Source organism: Eptatretus burgeri, chromosome 18, assembly GCF_056783735.1.
Source record: "Eptatretus burgeri isolate ZD-2024b chromosome 18, Ebu_testis_v1, whole genome shotgun sequence".
Classification (NCBI taxonomy): domain Eukaryota; kingdom Metazoa; phylum Chordata; class Myxini; order Myxiniformes; family Myxinidae; genus Eptatretus; species Eptatretus burgeri.
Genome location: NC_140978.1, coordinates 1,978,223 through 1,999,824, shown reverse-complemented (window position 1 = coordinate 1,999,824; position 21,602 = coordinate 1,978,223). Strand labels below are relative to the sequence as shown.

At 42.6% G+C, this 21,602-nt stretch overlaps 1 long non-coding RNA gene across 1 annotated transcript in view; it reads left to right on the top strand.

Moving 5' to 3' along the window:
- Window positions 1-5,555: 5,555 nt before the first annotated feature.
- Window positions 5,556-21,602, top strand: part of LOC147008463 (uncharacterized) — a 117,148-nt gene continuing 101,101 nt past the window's right edge. The window contains exon 1 of the long non-coding RNA XR_015053252.1: window positions 5,556-5,659. This is a non-coding gene — a long non-coding RNA (uncharacterized LOC147008463). The remainder of the gene's footprint in view (window positions 5,660-21,602) is intronic.

The window sequence follows — 21,602 nt, the reverse complement described above, 5'->3', positions numbered from 1 at the left end:
CGCTGGCATACGTCTTATAACTTCAGAGGTGGGGTTGTAACACGTTGTAACACGCATACAACTTCACCACATGGTAGAGTTTGTCGTAAGCAAGAAGCCTATTGTTTTGGAGGTCAAAAGGTCAACAACTTTGTCAAATTTCTAAAATCCTCAATTTTCATCTGATTGATGAGAAATTTGAAGAGGAGTTGCATATTTGCTCATTGAATTCAACCACCAATTATTTTTGAGGTCAACATCGGCCAAAAGGTAAACATAGACCAAAGGACAACTTAGGTGGGATTTCTAAAATCCTCAATTTTCATCCGATTGACTTGGAATTTTAAGAGGATATATATTTCAGGTCACTGAATGCAACCACCAATTATTTTTGAGGTCAACATCGACCAAAAAGGTTAACATAGGCCAAAGGTCAACAACTTAGGTGATATTTCTAAAATCCTCAATTTTCATCCCATTGACTTGAAACTTGAAGAGAATTCGCATATTATGCTTGGTGTTGGCATAATGGTTATGGTGGTGGGATTGGGATCCAAGGATCCTGAGTCCAAATCCTGCCCAGCTATTGAATTAATACGAGGTGGGGTTGACTCTGCCTGTCATCCTTCTGAGGTCGGCAAAATGAGTGGCAGCTTGCTGGTATCCTGTGTCAGCGTGGTGACCTCTCCAGGATTGGCCCCAAGAGTCCAGGAGACTCCTTCGGCAGCACCAATGCTCTGCACAGAGTATGGTCCCAATGGAAGGATGGATTTGCAGATTTGGTCAATTAATTCAACAACCAATTATTTCAAGGTAAAAATTGTTCTTGGGATTTCGCAAGTATCATGTGATGCACGACATCTTTCTTGTTTGTAAATATATAAATGACCAAAAAGGTTAACATAGGCCAAAGGTCAACAACTTAGGTGATATTTCTAAAATCCTCAATTTTCATCCCATTGACTTGAAATTTGAAGAGAATTCGCATATTATGCATGATGTTGGCATAATGGTTATGGTGGTGGGATTGGGATCCAAGGATCCTGAGTCCAAATCCTGCCCAGCTATTGAATTAATACGAGGTGGGGTTGACTGCCTGTCATCCTTCTGAGGTCGGCAAAATGAGTGGCAGCTTGCTGGTATCCTGTGTCAGTGTGGTGACCTCTCCAGGATTGGCCCCAAGAGTCCAGGAGACTCCTTCGGCAGCACTAATGCTCTGCACAGAGTATGGTCCCAATGGAAGGATGGATCTGCAGATTTGGTCATTTGGTCATTTTATATTTCTAAAATATATATATATATATATATATATATATATATTTTGTCCCAGGGGTGACTGGACCAGGTTAATCCCCCGACCAAAATTGTGGGGTGATGGGCGGTTTACACCGCCAGCCCCTCGGACGGCTGAGCAGTTCCTTACAAATAGGGGGTGGACACGTTGAATCTTGGAGATTTTAACACGTACTCAAAGGGCATTGGGTGCAATGACGGAGGGGTGGAGGAGCACGGGTAATGGAATCACAGGACAGCACAAGGGGGGTTTATACTCGAACCTCTCTACAAATACGTGGATACAGCCTCTTTAAAGGAATGCATTTAATTAAAATAAACAAATATTTACAAAGTATAACAATTGAAAAGGTAATGGTAATAATGATAAAGTAAATAAAACATAAAGTCGAGACGCCTCTCACACAGACTCTAATATAGACAATGGGGAAACAAAATTTAAAGAAAGCCCTTCCTTTCAACTATTCTTGTACTTAGCTTGGCCCAGAGCTGGTCTTTGTGAAACTTGGAATGGAGGCGCTCCAATTCGCATGTGCAGACGTGCACAAAATGCTACTTCTCATGTAGTGGGACAAACACCTGCCAGGCAATTCATGAGCAGCACTCCACACCAAGGCTCAAAGCCCCAATGTAATGACTTTGTGTGCTCCGATTGTCCTCACTGACCCAACCAAGTGCCAAAAGCCAGCGTCTTGCTTCACCATACGAGCCAAATCGCCTCAACACAAATTCAATGGCGTGTCCTCCTCCTCGGCGTGCGCTCATCCTCCGCTCTCGCCTCTCCAAACAATGCACCTCGTGCCTCGGCTCTCCCACACCCTCTCCAAAAATACACAACCCCTGAACTCCCGCCTGTAATTATCTTCCAAATCAACTCTGCCTCATGAATTCCCCACACTGACCTCGTGCGTGCACTCTACCGATCTCTCATCCTATTTAGTAGGAAGCCCACCACGCCCTCTTATTCTTCAGGTGTCTCACGTCTAACAATCCTCCGCCTCTGGGGCGTGGCCAAACTAGCACGAAACATGGGAAGGCAGGGCTTCTGCCTGCTCAGCGAGCTTCTGACGTCACGCCCATCAATCATCCTTTGGAGCGTGACTTTAACTATTGTCACCCTTTGAAGCTGGGGCTTTCTGCCTGCTCGGCACGTTTGCTTTCGGGACGTGTTCCCCACCTTTATTGCCGATCTTGAAATATACAAACATAGGGAAATATCACAGAGGGGTGATTACGTACTGGGGAATCTTATTCTTAAATCCAAGCTCATTAACATGACATCACCCCCTCGTGTGGTGACAAGTAACACTTAAGCTCACAGGTTCCCCACTTAATCACATTGAGATGCCTCCGACGCATCCACGAAACAAGCAACTCTACACATAACAATGCTATATTCCCTATTAAATTGTTCCATATACCCCCACAACGGTAACAATGTGTATATATATATATATATATATATATATATATATATATATATATATATATATATATATATATATATATATATATATATATACATACAGTAGATACATACTTCAAAAACTAAAAAAAAACTGCTGGACCAAATCCAACCAAATTTTTCATGTTGCCCTAAGGGTACCCCTAGCATAGTTTCTGTCTGGGAAGCATATTTGGGGGAGGGAGTTCAAAGCATCCAACACTGAGCTTTGCAGCAAAGCGGAAGTGATCTTTGCCCATGCCATATTTAAGCAGCTAGGATGATTGACAAATGGAATGTTCGCTGACTTCCAAGCAGCTGGAAGATGACCTTGGGCAAAGAGTCAATAGAGCAGAATGTTTGTGAAGTACTTGTACAACACGCCGTGTTTTGATTAAATCCGTCAATAAATTGATGGGTAAAAATGCCTGGTCTACAAAAAAACTTATTTCCATAAAGATTACCATTGATTGTTATCCATGTAGCTGTTTGTTCACACAACCTGGTTTTTATCTTTTTCTTAGTTTTAATTCCAACCTTTGTGTTGGTTTGATGAGAAGCCAATATGTCATACTGAAGTAACGATGTGTTCTCGATCCGAGGTTTTGCACGATTGATGTTTACTCACCATTGCAATCTGCATGCCATTGGACCAAATCACTGACTGGATACGTCTTTCTTTTGCAAACACAACCACCTAATATTGTAAGCAAATATGTTGCAAAAAAAAATCAATACAAAAGGATAATAAAATAAAAGTTTTTCTCTGCTGCGGTAATTTATCAATTTTAAACTAGAATGGGCACTCAGTAGAGCGCATCCCTTTGCCAACGCTACACCCCCCCCCCTCTCCCCAGAAACCGTTGATTGTGATGGTATTTGATCCCATACCATATCTGCCATCTCATATGTGTTATGATGGCTTAAAAACATTAAATTTCCTGCTGTTTGACACTGATTCACGTACATTGTACAATTTCTGTATGAACTCCCTGACCTTTTTGGGTGTCGGTGTGAAGTCAATCTGATGACAACTGGTCACATGATAAGAAATCAAATATTACACATCACAGGATAGGGAATTGAATTCTAAACATTTTGAATCTACTTACATGCAAATTGTATAAGAATTGACCGCGTTATGATCATAAAGGTCGTTGACCCCCCTGATCTTTGACCCAAACCGCTAACAAAGGTAATGACGTCATTGTGTCACATCGTATACATATCACAAGATTGGGCATTGAATTCACAACATTTTGGCATTGGTTTCATGCAAATTGGATAAAAATCGACCGCACTATGACAAAATGACAATTTTGACCTTTTCATGACCTCGACCTTGACCTTTGTACTCTTAATTTTGTAATTGGTATTAGAGTCTGGGGAACACAACAGTCAATATTTTGGTGTTGGTTTCATGCAAATCGGATAAGAATTCACCGTGTTATGACTAAAACCGCACATTTTGCAATGTCGTGACCCCCCCCCCCGACCTTTGACTCCCAACCGCTAATAAGGGTTATTTACGTCATTGTGTCATGTCACATATCACAAGATGGGGCATTGAATTCTGAACATTTTGGAATTAGTTGTATACAAATTTTACAAATGGTAAAAAGACGATTTTGACCTTTTCATGACCTTGACCTTTGACCCGATCGCTCTCAAAATGTAATCAAATGGTCCTCGGATAATAACCAATCATCCCACCAAATTTGCTGCGATTCAGTTCAATACTTTTGGAGTTATGCGAATAACAAACAAACAAACAAACAAACACACATATTCACAAATAAATAAATAAATACACAGCGATCAAAACATAACCTTCGCAAAAAAGTTTGCGAAGGTAATAAATGAACTTGTTGAAATGGTGGTGACAGAGTATTCATGAAAAGTCGTGAAGAGTTCTTGGGTTAAGAAGCAATCCTGGACAGGTAATAGCACTCTGTCATAGGGTGTGGAGATCTGTATGGAGCAGCCATGGGAATCCATGCTTTACAACAAGCCCTTACTCATTTAACCACTGAGCTGCTCTTAGAGGAGACTTTGAGTTTCCATTTACAATGTTTCTTGTGTTGCAGGCTATTTCTTCTCTTTCCTTGATAACCCACAACTTCACTCCTTTCCCATGGCTGTTAGCATACCTGTGTCTACATTATGTTGAGAAAAATTGTTGTCCTTGTAATTCTGCCGATGCAGACAGATTCTAGTTTTTATAAAGACTTGTTTTCCATCGTGTATGTGTATAAACCTTAAGCTGCATGACGTAAACTTTGAAAACGATATCACTCATGTGAAATTGTGTGCAGCTTTTCTATTTGGGGTTATTTAAGAAGCTTCTCTGTTCATATAAGGAAATCACACATTAGAGCGACATCATAATCTTGCTTCGGTTTGTCAAATCATCTGTGGTCAGATTGCTGTGGAAAGCTTTTGAGCTTTGATTCAGGTTTGTTGCTTCAGTGCACATACGAGTCTGCATCTCTAGTCTCCACTTTGAGTGGGAATGTGTCTGCCTTCCTCTCTCATTATGGAGTTGAAGTTTCTATCATTATTCTTTAATCTCATGTGAACACCTGTGTGTATCTGGTGATCTTCCAAGTGTAAACAACATTGTATTAATATTGACACAGTACTAAAGTATGTTCAAAGTGTCAAGCAGGCCAGCTACACCTTTTTGGATCCTTATCCAGTGCTAAAGTTCTTCATTCTGTTTCAAAAAAACCTGGTTCACACGATGCTTCCCACAGGCCCCCATTATCTGTGGCATGCACAGTCATGACTTTTGCACACCCAAGGCATTTCCTGGGGTTCGTTTGTCTGTTGCGCTTTCCACACACAGCCTGCAGACCTTGTATCTAGGCTCCGGAGGGGACTGACTTTGAGCTTTCAAAAGCTGTCTTATTTTAACTATTTGTTTGCAGTGGAATCGTTTCGGTAAGTGAAAGTCGTTTTTACAAAACATGACGTCATATGTGCAATTATTTGAACACTAACATTCCAAAGATCACTTTACATTGCATGATCATCTGGGAGGAAAGGTGAATCATGTGGGTGAATGTTAAGTCCTTATTTGAATTGGTGAATTTTAATTAATATCTGTACTATCCATGCAAAAATATTTTGCTAAAATCTGGTTTCAATGAAGCTATCAAAATAAAACAACCATAATAACTGCAATCTTCATGAATTCCAGGAAACACATTTATTATTTTTTTATTTTTTGGGTGGTGGGAGGAGGAGGGGGGAGAAGAGGAGAGGAAGTGGGATGGGGAGAAGATAAGAGGAATGGGGGTGGGATGTTGCTGCATTTAGTGTTTACACCTGAACCCATGGTTTATCCTGCTTGGATCTCAGGATCAAATCCCAGAAAGTCAGCTGATTTGCCCATTACCTACCAATGCCCCTGTAATTTGTGGAAAAACACACTGATGTCCTTGTCCTGCTTGTGACTTGTGTACAAGCTCCACTCTGAGCCTCACACACTGCAACAACAAAAATGCCACTCATGCATCAAACCATTACCATGATACAAAAATATTTTTAAAACATAAATTGCTAAACAAATAAATGCACTTGGAATTAAAATACATATTGCAGCTCTTTTGTCTTACAAATAGCCTATTGGAATCCTATAGGATGTAAAGATCAATTCTAGAGAAATTCTAAAGGATGAATATTCCTTAAATATCTGGATTAATTACTCCTATTATTCCTTTTTATGATACAGTATTTTCCATATATACTATATTCTGTTATTCCTATAAATATTTCTTTATTCTTTTAAATATTCCGATTTTAGATTCAATGAGGATATTGTGTTAAGATATTTTTGGAATGGTTCTTCTAGAATCTAGAATGTGTATCATAAGAGAACAACAATTTGAGACCTCTATCAGTTTATGGATTCTTAATTGATATTTTATACCAGTAAAGCTCCTTGCAAGTCCCTTGAACACTATTAATGTTATAATTTATATGAGCAGATTTTCCTACAGGATTCCTACAGGACATTTTTGTAAGAATTGTCTGTTTTATCGTGCTAGCTTCATAGCAATAATTTTTAAAAAAGTTTTGCAAAGATAGCCGAGATATTAATGTAAAGCAAGCCTTTAAAATAATGAAATCACATAATTAATTACCCATGTTATTTCATTCACAAAGTAGTCGTATCTATGAATGATGTTTGCACTTTTCATCAAATCCTTTGTTCAACTTGCACACTAATACTATCAACATTTTTTTTTTTAGAAATGATATAGTATTCATATTGCACTTATTAATTTAAAAGAAAGTTTCACTCTTTGGAAAAAGAGGAACAAAGCAGCTGAGGTGCGTAGTCCACCTGGATTATGGATGTTTAACCATGAGTGAGTTACCGGAAGAACACGTGCATCTTGAGTTGCTGGGGAGTGAAGGTGGGATGAGAGAGAGCAGAGGGAGCCACAACAGAGGAGAGGTGGTAAAAATAGAGAGGCTATCGACCTGCCTGTGATGTGAAAGCAACTGGTCTTGTGCTTTGGTCTCATTGTGAAAGATGCCAATAATGTTGTGTGTTAAATTCCACATAATCCAGAAGACACAGATGTAATGCTGGGACCCAGCCCATAAATAGAGCAGTACGACTACCCGCGATGAGCTTTAGACAAAGGCCTCAGAGGCTGTGAGTGCTTCTGATCTTTCAATGAATGACATGCATCAACGGAGGATGCCCAGTCGGTGACTGGCTTTGCGGGCCAGCTTTAATGTATGGTCGGCCCAGAAGAGGTCATGATTTGCATGATTTTAAGTATGAGAAGTTGCTGTTAATTTTTGTGGGTTGGTAGTTGCTATATAGTTTATAGCAGTCACCTTCGAAGCACTATGGTTGATTTGTTGTTGTTATCCATTTATAATTCACTTTAGACATTGTTGTGCATTGTATGCTTGCATTTTCACTCCCAATCTTCAACATTCATTTTAAAGAAATGATCCCTCATTGATTGTCCTTGTAACTGTAGAGTTTTTTTTTTTTAAAGTGGTGTCATTTCTCTGTTAAGAAGTCATTTGGCTCTCATCACTTTGTGTCAGTCAAAGTCCCTGTCATTGTGTTCTGTGAGCAATTTATCACTACAATAACGCATTGATTGAAGTACAAATGAGTCAGATCATTGAGGTGGAGAGAGTAGGAGTACATGCCAATTTAAAATTATGGATCATCCAAAAATTCTGGATGACAGAAAAATCTATTGAAAATGGTAGAGTTTTAGGTTTTAGAAGCAGTGAGAGTCGGTACAGAATGAATATGGTGAACGAGAGCTCCAGAACTGGGAGGGCGAAGGGGAGGAGTAGAGGGAGGCCCATTTTGAGAAGATGCAGTCCCATACAACTTTAAACATTTTATGGGCACTTGTAACAGGAATATCTAGATTTTCAAAACACATAAAATGAACTGGAAGGTGAGGTTGAAGATTGATGACATGTGATGAGGCACTACCATCAACTTGTAGCTTTATAAATGAGCAGAAATACTTTCCAGACAATCCATTGTTGAATTGGGAGGTGGCAGAGAATGTCATTGAAAATTCTTGTGGATATTAGGAATTTTTAGCTCGCCTATTCGAAGAACAGAGAGCTATAGCTATTCCCCCGGCGTGAGCGCGAGCGTGAAAATGTTAAAAATTTTTGTGCAAGTTATTTTTTCCTTTCTAATGTTTTTATCTACCACACTAATGATATATATATATATATATATATATATATATATATATGTATATATATATATATATATATATATATATACATATATATATATATATATATATATATATATATATGTATTATGTGTCGTCCGTCCGTCCGTCTGTCTGTCTGTCCGTCCGTCCGTCCGTTCCTGTCCGCACTCTAACTCCCAAAGTTTTAAACTTTCACGTTTCATATTTGGTACATAGGTACAGACTGTGGAGATGGTGTGTCGTGATATACGTTCGTCATCTAAAGTGGTGGCCATGGCAACCAGGATGCTGTTTTCTATCCGTTCCTGTCCGCACTCTAACTCCCAATGTTTTCACGTTTCGTATTTGGTACGTAGGTACAGACTGTGGAGACGGTGTGTAGTGACATATGTTCGTCATCTAAAGTGGTTGCCATGGCAACCAGGATGCTGTTTTCCATCCGTTCCTGTCCACACTCTAACTCCCAAAGTTTTCAACTTTCACGTTTCATATTTGGTACATAGGTACAGACTGTGGAGACGGTGTGTCGTGACATACGTTCATCATCTAAAGTGGTTGCCATGGCAACCATAATGCTGTTTTCCATCCGTTCCTGTCCGCACTCTAACTCCCAAGGTTTTCAACTTTCACGTTTCATATCTGGTATATAGGTACAAACTGTGGAGACGGTATGTCGCAACATACATTAGTCATCTAAAGTGGTTGCCATGGCAACCAGGATGTTGTTTTCCACGTAGTAGCACAATTCTGTATATACCTTCTTGTTCGGGCATATATTGTGCTCACTTGCACTCTTGTTACTGATTACAATATACAAATACATATATTTCTTTAAAATTATTTGGATCAGACTTCACTGCAATACTTTATAAAAAATATTAATTATTAGACGAGTCTTTTAAAAACGATAAATGTATAAACAGGCAAGCATTGGGTGGCTTTGACACCAACTCTGGTATCATGAGAGGTAGTCACCAAACAATCGGGCAATATGCAGCTGTGGATTTTCTGTGGTTTCTTACAATTTAGGAGTGCATTTGATTATATAAATGGGTGATTTGCATGATTTTGAAATGTTGCATTTAATTAATGATTGATAGTAAATCAATGTTTTGTTTTGTTGTCCGCATAATGATTTGGCATAGGTTTTTACGCCGGATGCCCTTCCTGACGCAACCCTGGTTGCCTCTTACGACACACAGGGATATGGTACACCTATTCTAACCGGGGCATACACCGGGCCCAGTACAACTGGTGCTCATTTCGCCGACCTCGGAAGGATGGCAGGCTGAGTCAACCCCCTGGTGTTTTCTACTTGGTTTATATATATTTATATATATATATATATAGATACATATATATATACACATTATATATATATACACATTATATATATATATATATATATATATATATATATATATATATATACATATACATACATATATTAATTCAGTGTCCCAACGGGGCTTGAACTCAGGACCTCTTGGGTCCCAAGCCACTGCCCTTACCACTGCGCCAACACCAGGTAGGACGGTTTGGAGACAAAGTGAGAGAGGCGAGATTGCGATGGTTTGGACATGTGCACAGGAGGGAAACGGAGTATATCGGGAGAAGGATGTTGAAGATGGAGCCGCCAGGCAGGAGGAGAAGAGGAAGGCCAAAGAAGAGGTTCATGGATGCGGTGAGGGCGGACATGCGGGTGGTTGGAGTGTCAATGGAAGATGTGGAGGATAGAGCAAAATGGAGACAGTTGGTCCGCTGTGGCGACCCCTAGCGGGAGCAAGCCGAAAGAGGAAGAAGAAGTAAATCAATGTTTTAGCTTGTTTAGGACGAGGTCGAGATGAGCTGTTCAAGCCCTCACGATGTCCTGCTCTCAGTTAGTCAGGTAGTGCATACATTAACAATTATTTTTTTCCCCCTACTCCTATGAGGCAGTTCAACTGATCGTTTTGAAACTCCGCATGATGATTAATGACGATTGACAAAAACTTATGGAGCTATTTTATTAATTTCCATCCAGGTGGTGAGATAATTAGCAAATTAATTAACTCAAAATGTAATCGATGTTTGTATGTCCATCACATATCACGAGATTCCGTCATCTCATGAGATTTTTTTTTTTTTTTTTTTTTTTTTTTGTATACCTTGGTCGAGGCTCGTATGAGAGCTAACACACAACTCACAGCAAGGAGGCATGAGACAAGAGGGGTGGGAGTGGAAGGGAGAAAACATTGGGGAACAGACACAGGTGAACTGTGGAAGGGAGAGGGATGGGGATGGGACGGGGAACATGGCGAGGAGAAGATGGACATTACAGGGACTTTCAGGAAGGAAAGCAGGAGAATTGAAGGAAGTGGGCATGGGTGGATTATCGGGGGTAGAAAAGATCGAGGATTTGGATGGGGGGAAGATAAGAGGTGGTGGTGAACAGCTGTTTTGAAAGCCTGGAGGGAAGAATGGGAAAGAATAGAGTGAGGAAGTTTATTCCAAAGGCGGGAAAAAGAGGAATGAAAGAGTGAAGATGAGCAGTGATTCGTGATTTTGGTAGTTTTACCAGAAGGGGGTTGTTGGCGGACCTTGAGCGCCCTGTGGAAATGTGGTTGGGACAAATCGCAGAGAGAGCAGGGGGCAAGGCTGGAGAAGGAGTCGGTAGAAGACAGAAAGACCACCGACCAACCTGCGGTGATTGAGTGAGAGGCCCAAAGACTCAGCTTCATTGCGGGAGATGCCAATGATCTTAAAAGCCCTGGTTTCGACAGCGTGAAGTCGAGAAAGCTGGGAGGCAGGAGCACCAGCCCAGAGGGAGAGCAGTACTCCATCAGGCTACGGACAAAAGCTTTGTAAGTAGTCAGGAGCTCAAGAGGGCCGAGGAAGGACTTTGCACGACGGAGGATTCCCAGTCGGCGACTGGCTTTGCGGCAAGGTTGGAAATGTGACTTTCCCAGCAAAGGTCATGGCAGATAGTGAGACCCAGAAGCTTGAAAGAAAAGACTTCTTCCAGAGGATTGTTGAGAAAGTGGATGGGGGGTTTTGTAAACGGTCCTTTCGAAGAGACATAGTGAGAGTGTGAGATTTGTGTGGATTGAAAGACATGTTCCACGTGTTGGACCAGTTTGTGATTTTATCCAGATCTGCAGTGAGCGAAGAAGCTGCTGCTTGCCGGTCTGAGGGATGACAGATGGTACGGCAGAGGGTGGAGTCGTCGGCAAAGAGAAATAGAGGATTTTCCAGAGAGTCCGAGAGATCATTGATGAAAACCAGAAAAAGAACAGGGCCCAGAACGCTACCTTGAGGAACTCCAGCCTGCACAGGAAGAGGGGATGAAAGAACTCCATTTAGGGCCACACGTTGACTGCGACAGGAGAGGAAGTCTGCGAGCCATGAGTGGAGATGGCCTTGAATACCATGGGAAGAGAGTTTGGTGAGTAGGGCAGGGTGCCAGACTGTGTCAAAAGCACGTGATATGTCCAGGGATACGGCTCGGATTTCCTGTCTGGCATTGAGGACCTCCATCCATTGATGGGAGAGCAGTAGCAGCATATCCAGGGGTAGAGTGACCTGGTCTGAAACCAAATTGATGATTGGAAATCAAGCCATTGGAGAAGAGGAAGGATTTCATGTCTGAAGCAATGATGGATTCCATAACCTTGCTGATGATTGGGAGAAGGCTGATTGGTCTGTAGTTACAGGGATCTGTTTTTGCACCTTTTTATGCAGGGCAGTGATGTTAGCAGATTTCCAAGCAGATGGCAGATGACCTTGGGAAAATGAGAGGGTGAATAGAACAGAGAGGGTGAGCAAGAGCAGAAGAGCAGGCTTTGAGGACACGTGGGCTGATGCCGTCTGGACCGGTTGCAGAATCTGACTCGAGGTTTGAAAGCAAGCTCTCCACCTTGTCAGGAGAAAAGGATACAGAGTCCAGGGACAGTTGGGTGCGACTGGGTAAAGTGGGTAGAGATAGTGATGGGTTTGGGACACAAGATTTAGCTGCAAACACCGAGTTTAGACATTCAGCTTTATCACGTGTGGAATCAGCAGTGCGGCCATTTGAGGTAAGGGAGGGGATGGAGGGGGAACATACACCAGAAACAGATTTGATTAAACGCCACCAGGATTTTGAGGAGGGAGAGAGGTCTGAGAGTGTTTTTGTTTAATTCAAACCTCTTAATTTAACCTCTTAATTACCCCGGCCAGAGGAGAGGGTATTGCATTTGTGTCCGTTTGTTTGCCCGCACAGAACTTGAGTCGGTATATTAATTACATACTATGTAAAAACTTAAAGACCCTGAAGACAATGAAAACCCTTTAAATCCTTTAGAATCCTAAGAACCCCAAGACATTTAACTCTACTAAGACCCTTGAGAACATTTCAACCCTTTAGACCCATTTAGATCTGTTCAGATCTTTTGATCTTTCCACCTTTACAACTAGACAATTTAGACCTTTAATTTGCAATCGACGACCTTTCAATTAGTAAATCCTTCCATTGATTTGACACAAAAAATACATCACACAAACAAAGTCCTGGCAAAGGTTTGTGATCTCTAATTGCTCTTTCTTGTTTAATTTGATCTTTATCATAATTTAATTTAACCTCTTAATTAAATTTTAACCTCTTAATATCACTAAATACCCCCTTGCTTTGAACAATGGGAAAAAGGGGGAGGGGAAGACAGAGTTTGGATAGGGTGGTAGAAAGGCGAGAGTCCTTTTTGTCCTTTCTTAGCCCCTTTTAGTCCTTTTAAGACCCTATTGACACTTTTGCACTCTTTGACCACTTAAGAACCTATAGACCCCCCCAGACCCTTAAGAGACCCTTGTTCTTCATTGCACGGCCCATCAGCCACTGGCAGCCCCTGGTGGTCGAAAGTGCGGCTCCTGACGTGCGACCGATAATACACAAATGTGAAAACATCCCATCATAATCTGCCATAAATGCTATCAAATTGGCCCAATGGTTTCAAATGAGTGTTATAACGCGAAGCATAAAAGTAACATAACTACATCAGGACATGGTTGCTGTATACAAACAATGATGCTTACAGCCCAGTTAACCACAATGAAGAAGAGTGTGTGGGGTGGGGCCTAACAGCAGCCATTACGGATTGGTGGAAAGGTTGGGTGTTTGACATGGGATAATTGATTCGATTTTTGGTGAAGATCCAAATGCGGATACTACAATTTGAAAAAATTATTTTAGTGATTCTTTTCCATTGAGAGATGGAACCAAAAACTATGTACAGTACGATATCTCAACAAGTTATAGATGGATTTGGACGAAACTTGGTGGACAGGTTAGGAGTGTGACAAGGGCAAGTTGTTTTGATTTTGGTGAAGATCTGAACCTGGATACGATAAAATAAAATAAAATTATTATTTAAGTGATTCTTTACCATTGAGAGATGGGACCAAAAACTATGTTTATATTAGCATGATATTTCAAAAAGTTGTTGAGGAGTTATTACAAAACTAGATGGATGAGTTGGTTAGGTGACCAGAACGAGCTGATTCGATTTTGATTCAGATCTGGATCCAGTTCCGGCCTATTGTTTGGATACAAAACAACCTGTTCAGCCTGGCGGATGTATGCATGCTACCGAATGCCGTTGTGGTTTTGTTTATGCACTCAAATCAAAATGATGAGAGCGTTTTACGAAATTTGCAGCCAAGGCATCTACAGCTCTGTTTTAATGTCCTGTAATTCAAAAGTAAACCATGAGGTTGAAGGATGAGCTGCCTGAATTTGTTTGACACGAGCAGCAAATCCGCGAAGCATCTCTAAAATTAATAATCTGAACAGTCAGACCAAATCATTAATAATGTCAAGACGAGAGTTTGAGAAAGGGATTTCGAAATTTCAGAGCTTACTGTCTGGATATCTAGACATTTTAGTCTACATTGCGAAGGATAAGAATGTCCACAGCGAAATGAGATTCACATCCAGACTGGAGAAAAAGAAAGAAAAAAAGGCCTAATGCCAATGCCAGTTTATTGTAGCTGGATATCACAGCTCACCTACTCCACAAAATACCCCAAGGGCTCTACATGCGAAACAACAGGATGGCAGTTTAGCACATAGGGATTCCAACCCAGGTTAAACGGCTCAAAGGCAAGTGCGCGTGTCACTCAGCTATCCTGCCAATCCATAAAAGGTAAGCACCCGGAGAGGGAGGGGGACGTTATCATGAACTGGAAATCAAGATGTATAAACATGCATAAAATGTACAGTACAGTATATTGGAGAAAAAATGTGAATTTTAATGTGATGTGGTGCATGCAGTTTGGGTGACATTACGTTTTGTCACTATAATTTTAAATTGAGCATTCATACTGCAATGATATTTTACACAAATGATACTCGTGATTTTGTAAAAAATTATTATTATTATTATTAATATTACTAGTATGTGTGTGGCCGTACGTGCAAAAAAAACAAAAAAACTTTCAAACCGCGAGCCAGAAAGAACAAACACAGAGGCCGTTCCTTCGCTCTCGCATGCCCGTATGTGCGTGGCCCGGAAGTTCGCATATCGCAGTTACGATTATTCGCAATTTAGGTTTTAATGGCCAATTATTCAATTAGCGCCAACGTATTTTGCCTTTTAGCAATGTCATCGCAAGGAAAAACACAAAGAGAGGAGAAGAGGAAAAAAAAAAACGTACGTGAAAAAAAAAAAACCTTTCAAACAAACACACAGACCGTTCCTTCGCTCTCGTAAGCGACGACTGGATTGGGGCATTGTGTTTATCTATAAATGCGCATAAGAAATCCAGAAATTATTAGAATACACGAAGTCATCACTTTCCGGAAGTCCGTACGTTGTAACCGTAATGGGGAACGTGGCTGAGGTTCTCTTCCCCATCGGCCACGCCTACGCAGCAACGCATCTTGTCATTGGTTGGTAAATAAATGGCCATAACTTGGGAAGCACTTGTCCGATTAATATCAAACCTTGAAAAGGCACATCCACAGGGCCCCAGCAATATACCTGGCAAGTTTCAATTAGATTGGACCAGTGGTTGTCGAGAAAAAGCGGTCACAGACACACACACACACACACACACACACACACACACACATTGCTGGAATTATAGATTATTATTATGTGATAAAATCGTTTCGTGTGTTGACATCGATGTGAGATGCAGCAAGCGCGTTATCAGCAAAAGCCTACACAAATCAGCATGGTCATTCATATTGAACAGCATTTGGATTTGAATGAGCCATTCCAAAGTGACCAGCAAAGGTCTTAAATTGAATCGCATTTTGGATATGAGTGAGTTTGAACAGCAGGGACACACTTACCTCAAGGAGACCTGGCATGGGACACACTTACCTCAGGGAGACCTGGCATGGGACACACTTACCTAAGGGAGACCTGGCATGGGACACACTTACCGAAGGGAGACCTGGCATGTCTAGAAATGCCCAGAGAAGAACTAGGTGTGTTGGGCTGTGTCATTATTTCGTGGGACATGAAGGGTTATGTTTGGTTCAGTAGAGTATAAAAAGAGCACCGATTCAAATGCTCAGTATATATTCAGCATTGTCCCTGTGGCTCGCTCTCACTTTACAATCCTGCTGACCGCCACCTTTGCTCATTCCTTGCTCCTACAGCCTTCTCTTGAGGTGTGAGCACATTCAGGCAGAAAGATATCCCACCGGTTCAGCATTATTCTGCAGACATTTTAGTAGCCGCACTCACACCATTTGAGAGGTGGCATTCGTCAAGGTGTGATCATTGGAGTGTGCCTTTGACCAGCTGAACCAACCTGCCGTGCAACGGTTGTTCGGAATGCTTGCATCTGCAAGTGATTTTGTTGTGATCCTGGTGGTGGTACTCCATGGTGTTCATCAGTCTGGAAATTCTGTGTTTCAATGTGAGATCCCTCCTTTTTGGAAATGCAAATGCCCAATTGCTTCTGAAATATGGAAATCATTGTGACCCTTTGCCTTTTTCGTCCTTTTTGAATGAGAGTCACTATAATAAGCCTCTGGTCTATATGGTGCTGTAGCAGTTTAATCATGCAAGGCGTCATTTTATCTGCGTTAAAAAGTGACAATTGTGAAAATCGACATGTCGGCTTCTTGTGCGCATAAGTTCTTCACTGAGAATTCGGTTTTTCGCACCACCCTGATTGAACCATCCAGTTCATGAAAATATTGAAAACACTCTCTTCAATGGACCAAGATTTTTGATATCGCATTTGATTGCTGTGGTTCAGGATAAGTAGAATAATGTTACATTTTTTTTGTATTAGGATTGTATAATAAACAGGGTGAGATAGCTGCACTAATTGCTATATATATATTTATTTTGGCTGACAGGGATGGCCTCGATGTATGCACACTCACCTCTGAGATATCACTCCTGAGTTCACGTGTCGGCCCAGCTACAAACTGTCATCCTGGTGTCTCGCAGGTGGGGCGAGGCATTAATGTGTGTACCATCCCTTGGATGGACGTTAAACTGGGAGTGCCGTCTGCCAGCATCAGTTAATGGACGTTAAAGATCCCACCGTGTCCTTTTGGAAAAGGAAGCAAGCTATCACTGGTAGCATGGCCAAATGTCAAATTCCTGGCCATACCGACAGAGGGTGTTGCGTCAGCGATGTTTGGGCTGCGCCCTCAACCATTGTGATGCATACAAAATAAGAAAAATAAAGATTTTGTGCATTACTGTACCTACATTGTGTCATAAGCCTGTTTTCCGAGTAGTTCATTGACATTTTCTTCAAACCGTTTGGTATCAGGGACCACAAGAAGCAGATGATTTGAGATTTGTTTTTCGCATTTATTTAAGGTCATATCTCTGCACTCTTTGTCGGCATTGGGCATGACTGGGCAATTCATAATATGCAACATTCTCATTTCTACACTTTACATGAAATGTGATTCTTTATAACTATCAAACAACAAAAAACATGCAAGATGATTTTTGTGAACAGTTCCACTGTCATATTCACACAATCTTGTGTACCAAGGCGGCCGAATGATGGGAACACTGGAATGGGATCACAGAAGTCCTCAGTTCAAATCCTGCTGAAGGCAGCAGTATGAAGAATTTGCATTATCATGGAGTACGCTCGTATTCCATATAGAGGGATGACACGGGGAAAAAAGTGGTCACCCATTCAAGTCTCAGAAGAATTTCCGCATCACTTCTGGATGCTCAGTAAAAAAAAAAAAAAAAAAAGAACCCCGCTGGCAAATGAATGACCATCATGGTGGGAAAATTGTCCTGCTCGGCTGTCTTGTCTTCTTGTAATGTTAGTTCACTCATTGTGGTTCACTCTTACTCCCTGCTCTTGTTAAAGTAGTTATTTCTGAATGACAATGGGCCCGATGCTTCTTGCGCTTTCCAATAAAAAAAAAGAAAACTACTTTGGGGTAGTTGAGCATGATGTCAGAAAACTTGGCCTCTCTTGTGAAAGATATCATGGAGTGAATTTAACATCACAAGTCAATGCAGATGAGGCAGCTGTGATCATACCTTATCTGAAGACCAACATACTCTAAATGCTGCACCACTGCATGCCCATAAGAAATCATTTTGTTAAATGCAATCCAAAAGCCTGTTTAACACATTTTATTTAAATAATACCGTAAAAACATAAAATGCTCCCTGGAAGAGCACTGATCGTTTAAGTGAGTCGGGTGGTAGAGCTGTGTTAAAACAGATTCCAGTGATGTATCCAATAAATAAACAAATCTCTGCTCATCCTCAAGATTGTACAATGTACATTCATAAGTTAGAGCCAGCTGTAAATCCAATGTGTCCTATATTCAAAACCCAGCCTTCAGGTCAGGTCAGGTATGGGAGCATGTACCAGAGCAGCGCATTGCTGCATCCACTTTCCGCCGGTACTCCAGGGGCCTCTGTCTGGCCATCCCCCAGGCAGATGCCTGGCCCATCCCCATCTCCTTGAGATGCCAATCAACCTGCTGGAACCAGGAGGCACGTGTTCGGCCCACTGGCCTCCTCCACTCACGAGACTCCCTCGCTGAGAGAATCTGGTGAGCAGGATCAGCATCAGGAAAACGAGCCACATGTCCATACAGCCACAGCTGACGATCACGGACTATGCAGGTAACAAATCTCATTTGAGTCTCTCTCAGCAACCGCTCGTTGGACACAAAGTCCGACGAGCAATAGCCAAGGATTCTCCGAAGAGACCTGGTAGCAAAGAAATTAAGTCTCCATCTTAGATCCTTGGTCAGAGTTCAAGTCTCACATCCAGAGAACAAGACTGAGCAACCAAGGACCTGAAGACTCGGAATTTCATCCTCCCACACAGGTATCTGCAGCGCCACACCCAGTTATCCAGTGAATCCATGACTCCCCAGGCCCGACCCAGACGTCTATTGACCTCTGACTCACAGCCACCAGAGACATGAATATCACTGCCAAGGTAAGTGAATCTCTCCACGACCTCAACATCCTCACCACAAACAGGCACAGACAGGACAGCAGCATCCAAGATGTCATTGAAAGCCTGGATCTTAGTTTTGACACAGGAAACCCATAATCCCAGCAACTCCGACTCCTCATTCAGCACCTTGAGGACCCCCAAAAGGATATCTAAAGTCTTCGCAAAGATGACTGCATCATCTGCGAAATCAAGGTCAGAGATCTTGACATTCCCAAACGATGCACCGCAGCTTTATCTCTCCAACATCCTCCCTAAAATCCAGTCCATACAAGTGCTGAAAAGTGTGGGGGCCAGTACACACCCCTGACGAACTCCAGTAACAACTGGAAATAAGTCAGAGATGGTACCACCACATCTCACAGCACTCTCAGTACCAGAGCTTGACTGCTCTGGTCGCTGGTGCTCAAGCAGATGGTGGCGAACCCTCTCAAGAATTATCCGAGCAAAGACCTTTCCCGGCACTGAGAGCAGCGTCACCCCTCGATAGTTATTGCAGTCTTGGCGATCACCCTTCCCTTTCCAGAGAGGGACAAGAAGGCCCCTCTTCCAGTCAGTTGGGATGATGCCTGTGTTCCAGGCAGAGCAGAGAACTGCAGGCATCGACATGAGTGCAACATTTCCACCAGACTTGAGAAGTTCAGCATGGATGCCACAGATCCCTGGACCTTTACCCCATTTCAACTGGTTCACCGCAGCCTTTGTTTCCACAAGGAAAGGTGGACCACAGTTGATTGGAGGGTCAGCAACAGAGATTGAAACACCCCTGATGTCCAACTCGACAGCTGGTGGATCAGCCTGGTACAACCGCTCAAAGTAACAGGCCCAGCGGGCCTTCACTTCGGACTCCTCTGTCAAGAGCCCATCACCCTCTGCTCTAACTGCAGTACACCGAGGGATGGGCTTGGATGAACGCAATGTGCGAATTCCCCTGTAAGCAGGATGAGAATCACTTGACCACAGGTCATGCTCTACCCCCTCACAGATTCCTCACACATAAGCCTCCTTGTCCACCCTTAGCGCACGTACAGTTTTACACATCAGCTCCCTGAACAGCTCAGCTCTCACATTCAGCCTGGCCCTCCGACTCTGGTCAAAGGTATCCAGTGTCCCTTGAGAGACAAAATTCTTCTTTGCCCTTCGGTGAGTTCCAAGACATCCACCGGCAACATCAAGGACGGCGGTCTTGAAGGCACTCTACAACTCTGCAGGACCTCCCAAAGCACCCAGACCCCCCCCCCCCCAAATCTCCACTCGGCTTGTTCACAAACTCCTCAGCTACCCTCTCATCCTTGAGATTGCCAACATCCAGCCTAGGCTGGGATGGTATCATTCTCCTGGATTGAAGGTGCAACTTCAGAGTTGCTACAACAAGCCAGTGGTCAGTATTGAGGAACTGAGCACTCCAGTTGACCCTGCAGTTCTGGATCATCCTCCAGCGACCATCAACGAGGACATGGTCAATCTTCGTTGCCACATCACCAGTGTTGGAATACCAAGTCCAGCGATGAGCTTGTGGGTGCTGAAACCATGACCTGGCCATCCTCAGTCCATGACTTCTTGAAAAGTCAAGGAACTTAGTGCTATTCTGGTTCATAGTTCCTGACCCATGGGGACCAACACATGTCTCATAACCTTCCCTATCAGTTCCAGTCAATTAATTGAAATCCCCCAAGACGAGAAGTGTATCTCGCTTGGGGCACTGATCAACCACAGACTCGAGCGTGGCGTAGAATGCGTCCTTCACAGTGAGATCACTCGCCTCAGTCGGAGCATAAACAGAGACCAGGGAAATGACACCTTTAGGCGTGACGAATCCTTAGTCTCATAATACGCTCATTGACCGATGTTGCCTCAATTATCATTGGGGTCAGCTTATTGGACACAGCTGCAGCAACTCCTTGGGTATGGTAACCATCAGAGCGACCAGACCAATAGTAGGTGTAACCACCTGCCATGATCTCACCCAATCTGGTCTCCGAACCTCAGAGAGTGCTGTAATACTGATGTCCAAATGCTTGAGCTCAGATGATAGCAGAGATAGGTGATCATCCTCTCTAAGGGATAGGACATTCCAGGCACCCACCGGAAGGGACCGCCTCAGGTTAACCCAAGGAGACCGCCGTCTAGTGGACGACACCTCAGCACCATTCCGACACACTCTTCCGCAATCTGACCCGAGAATGTTACTCCGTGGTTTCCCTCCTATCATCAAAGATTGGGGGTCCCGAAGGCTTTGCCCCAATCCCATCATCCGGTGAGCTGCCCTGCGAAGGGAAGCTGCACAGGAGGTACTCCCACGGAGTGGGTTTTCAGATTTCTTTGCGTTTTTGTGTTTTGCGGAATGAAGGATTTTACGATGGCTGGAATGCAAATCCTGCCACCAACCTCCTAATAAGAAGTAACCCAACTGCAGGAGGACGTCCGCAGACACAGTTGGGCACTAGATATGGATGGCCGTTGGCTCACAAGGAGCTCCTTCGCCCTTTGACAGGTTTTGTTTTTAATCCTGTTGGGTGTCCATGTCCAAACACCCTCCTCACCAAAAAACCTGGTTTAGTCACCGACAACCAGACCATGGAACAGGTTCGTACAGGTTTACATGATATCTGTTACAGGTTACAGATCTAATCTATCCTGCCCTGACTGGCACCTTCCCCCAGTCTTCCCCCACTCACAAACCACAACTATACCCCCAACAAAGCATGCTTCAATTACAAGGTTTTAGAGTG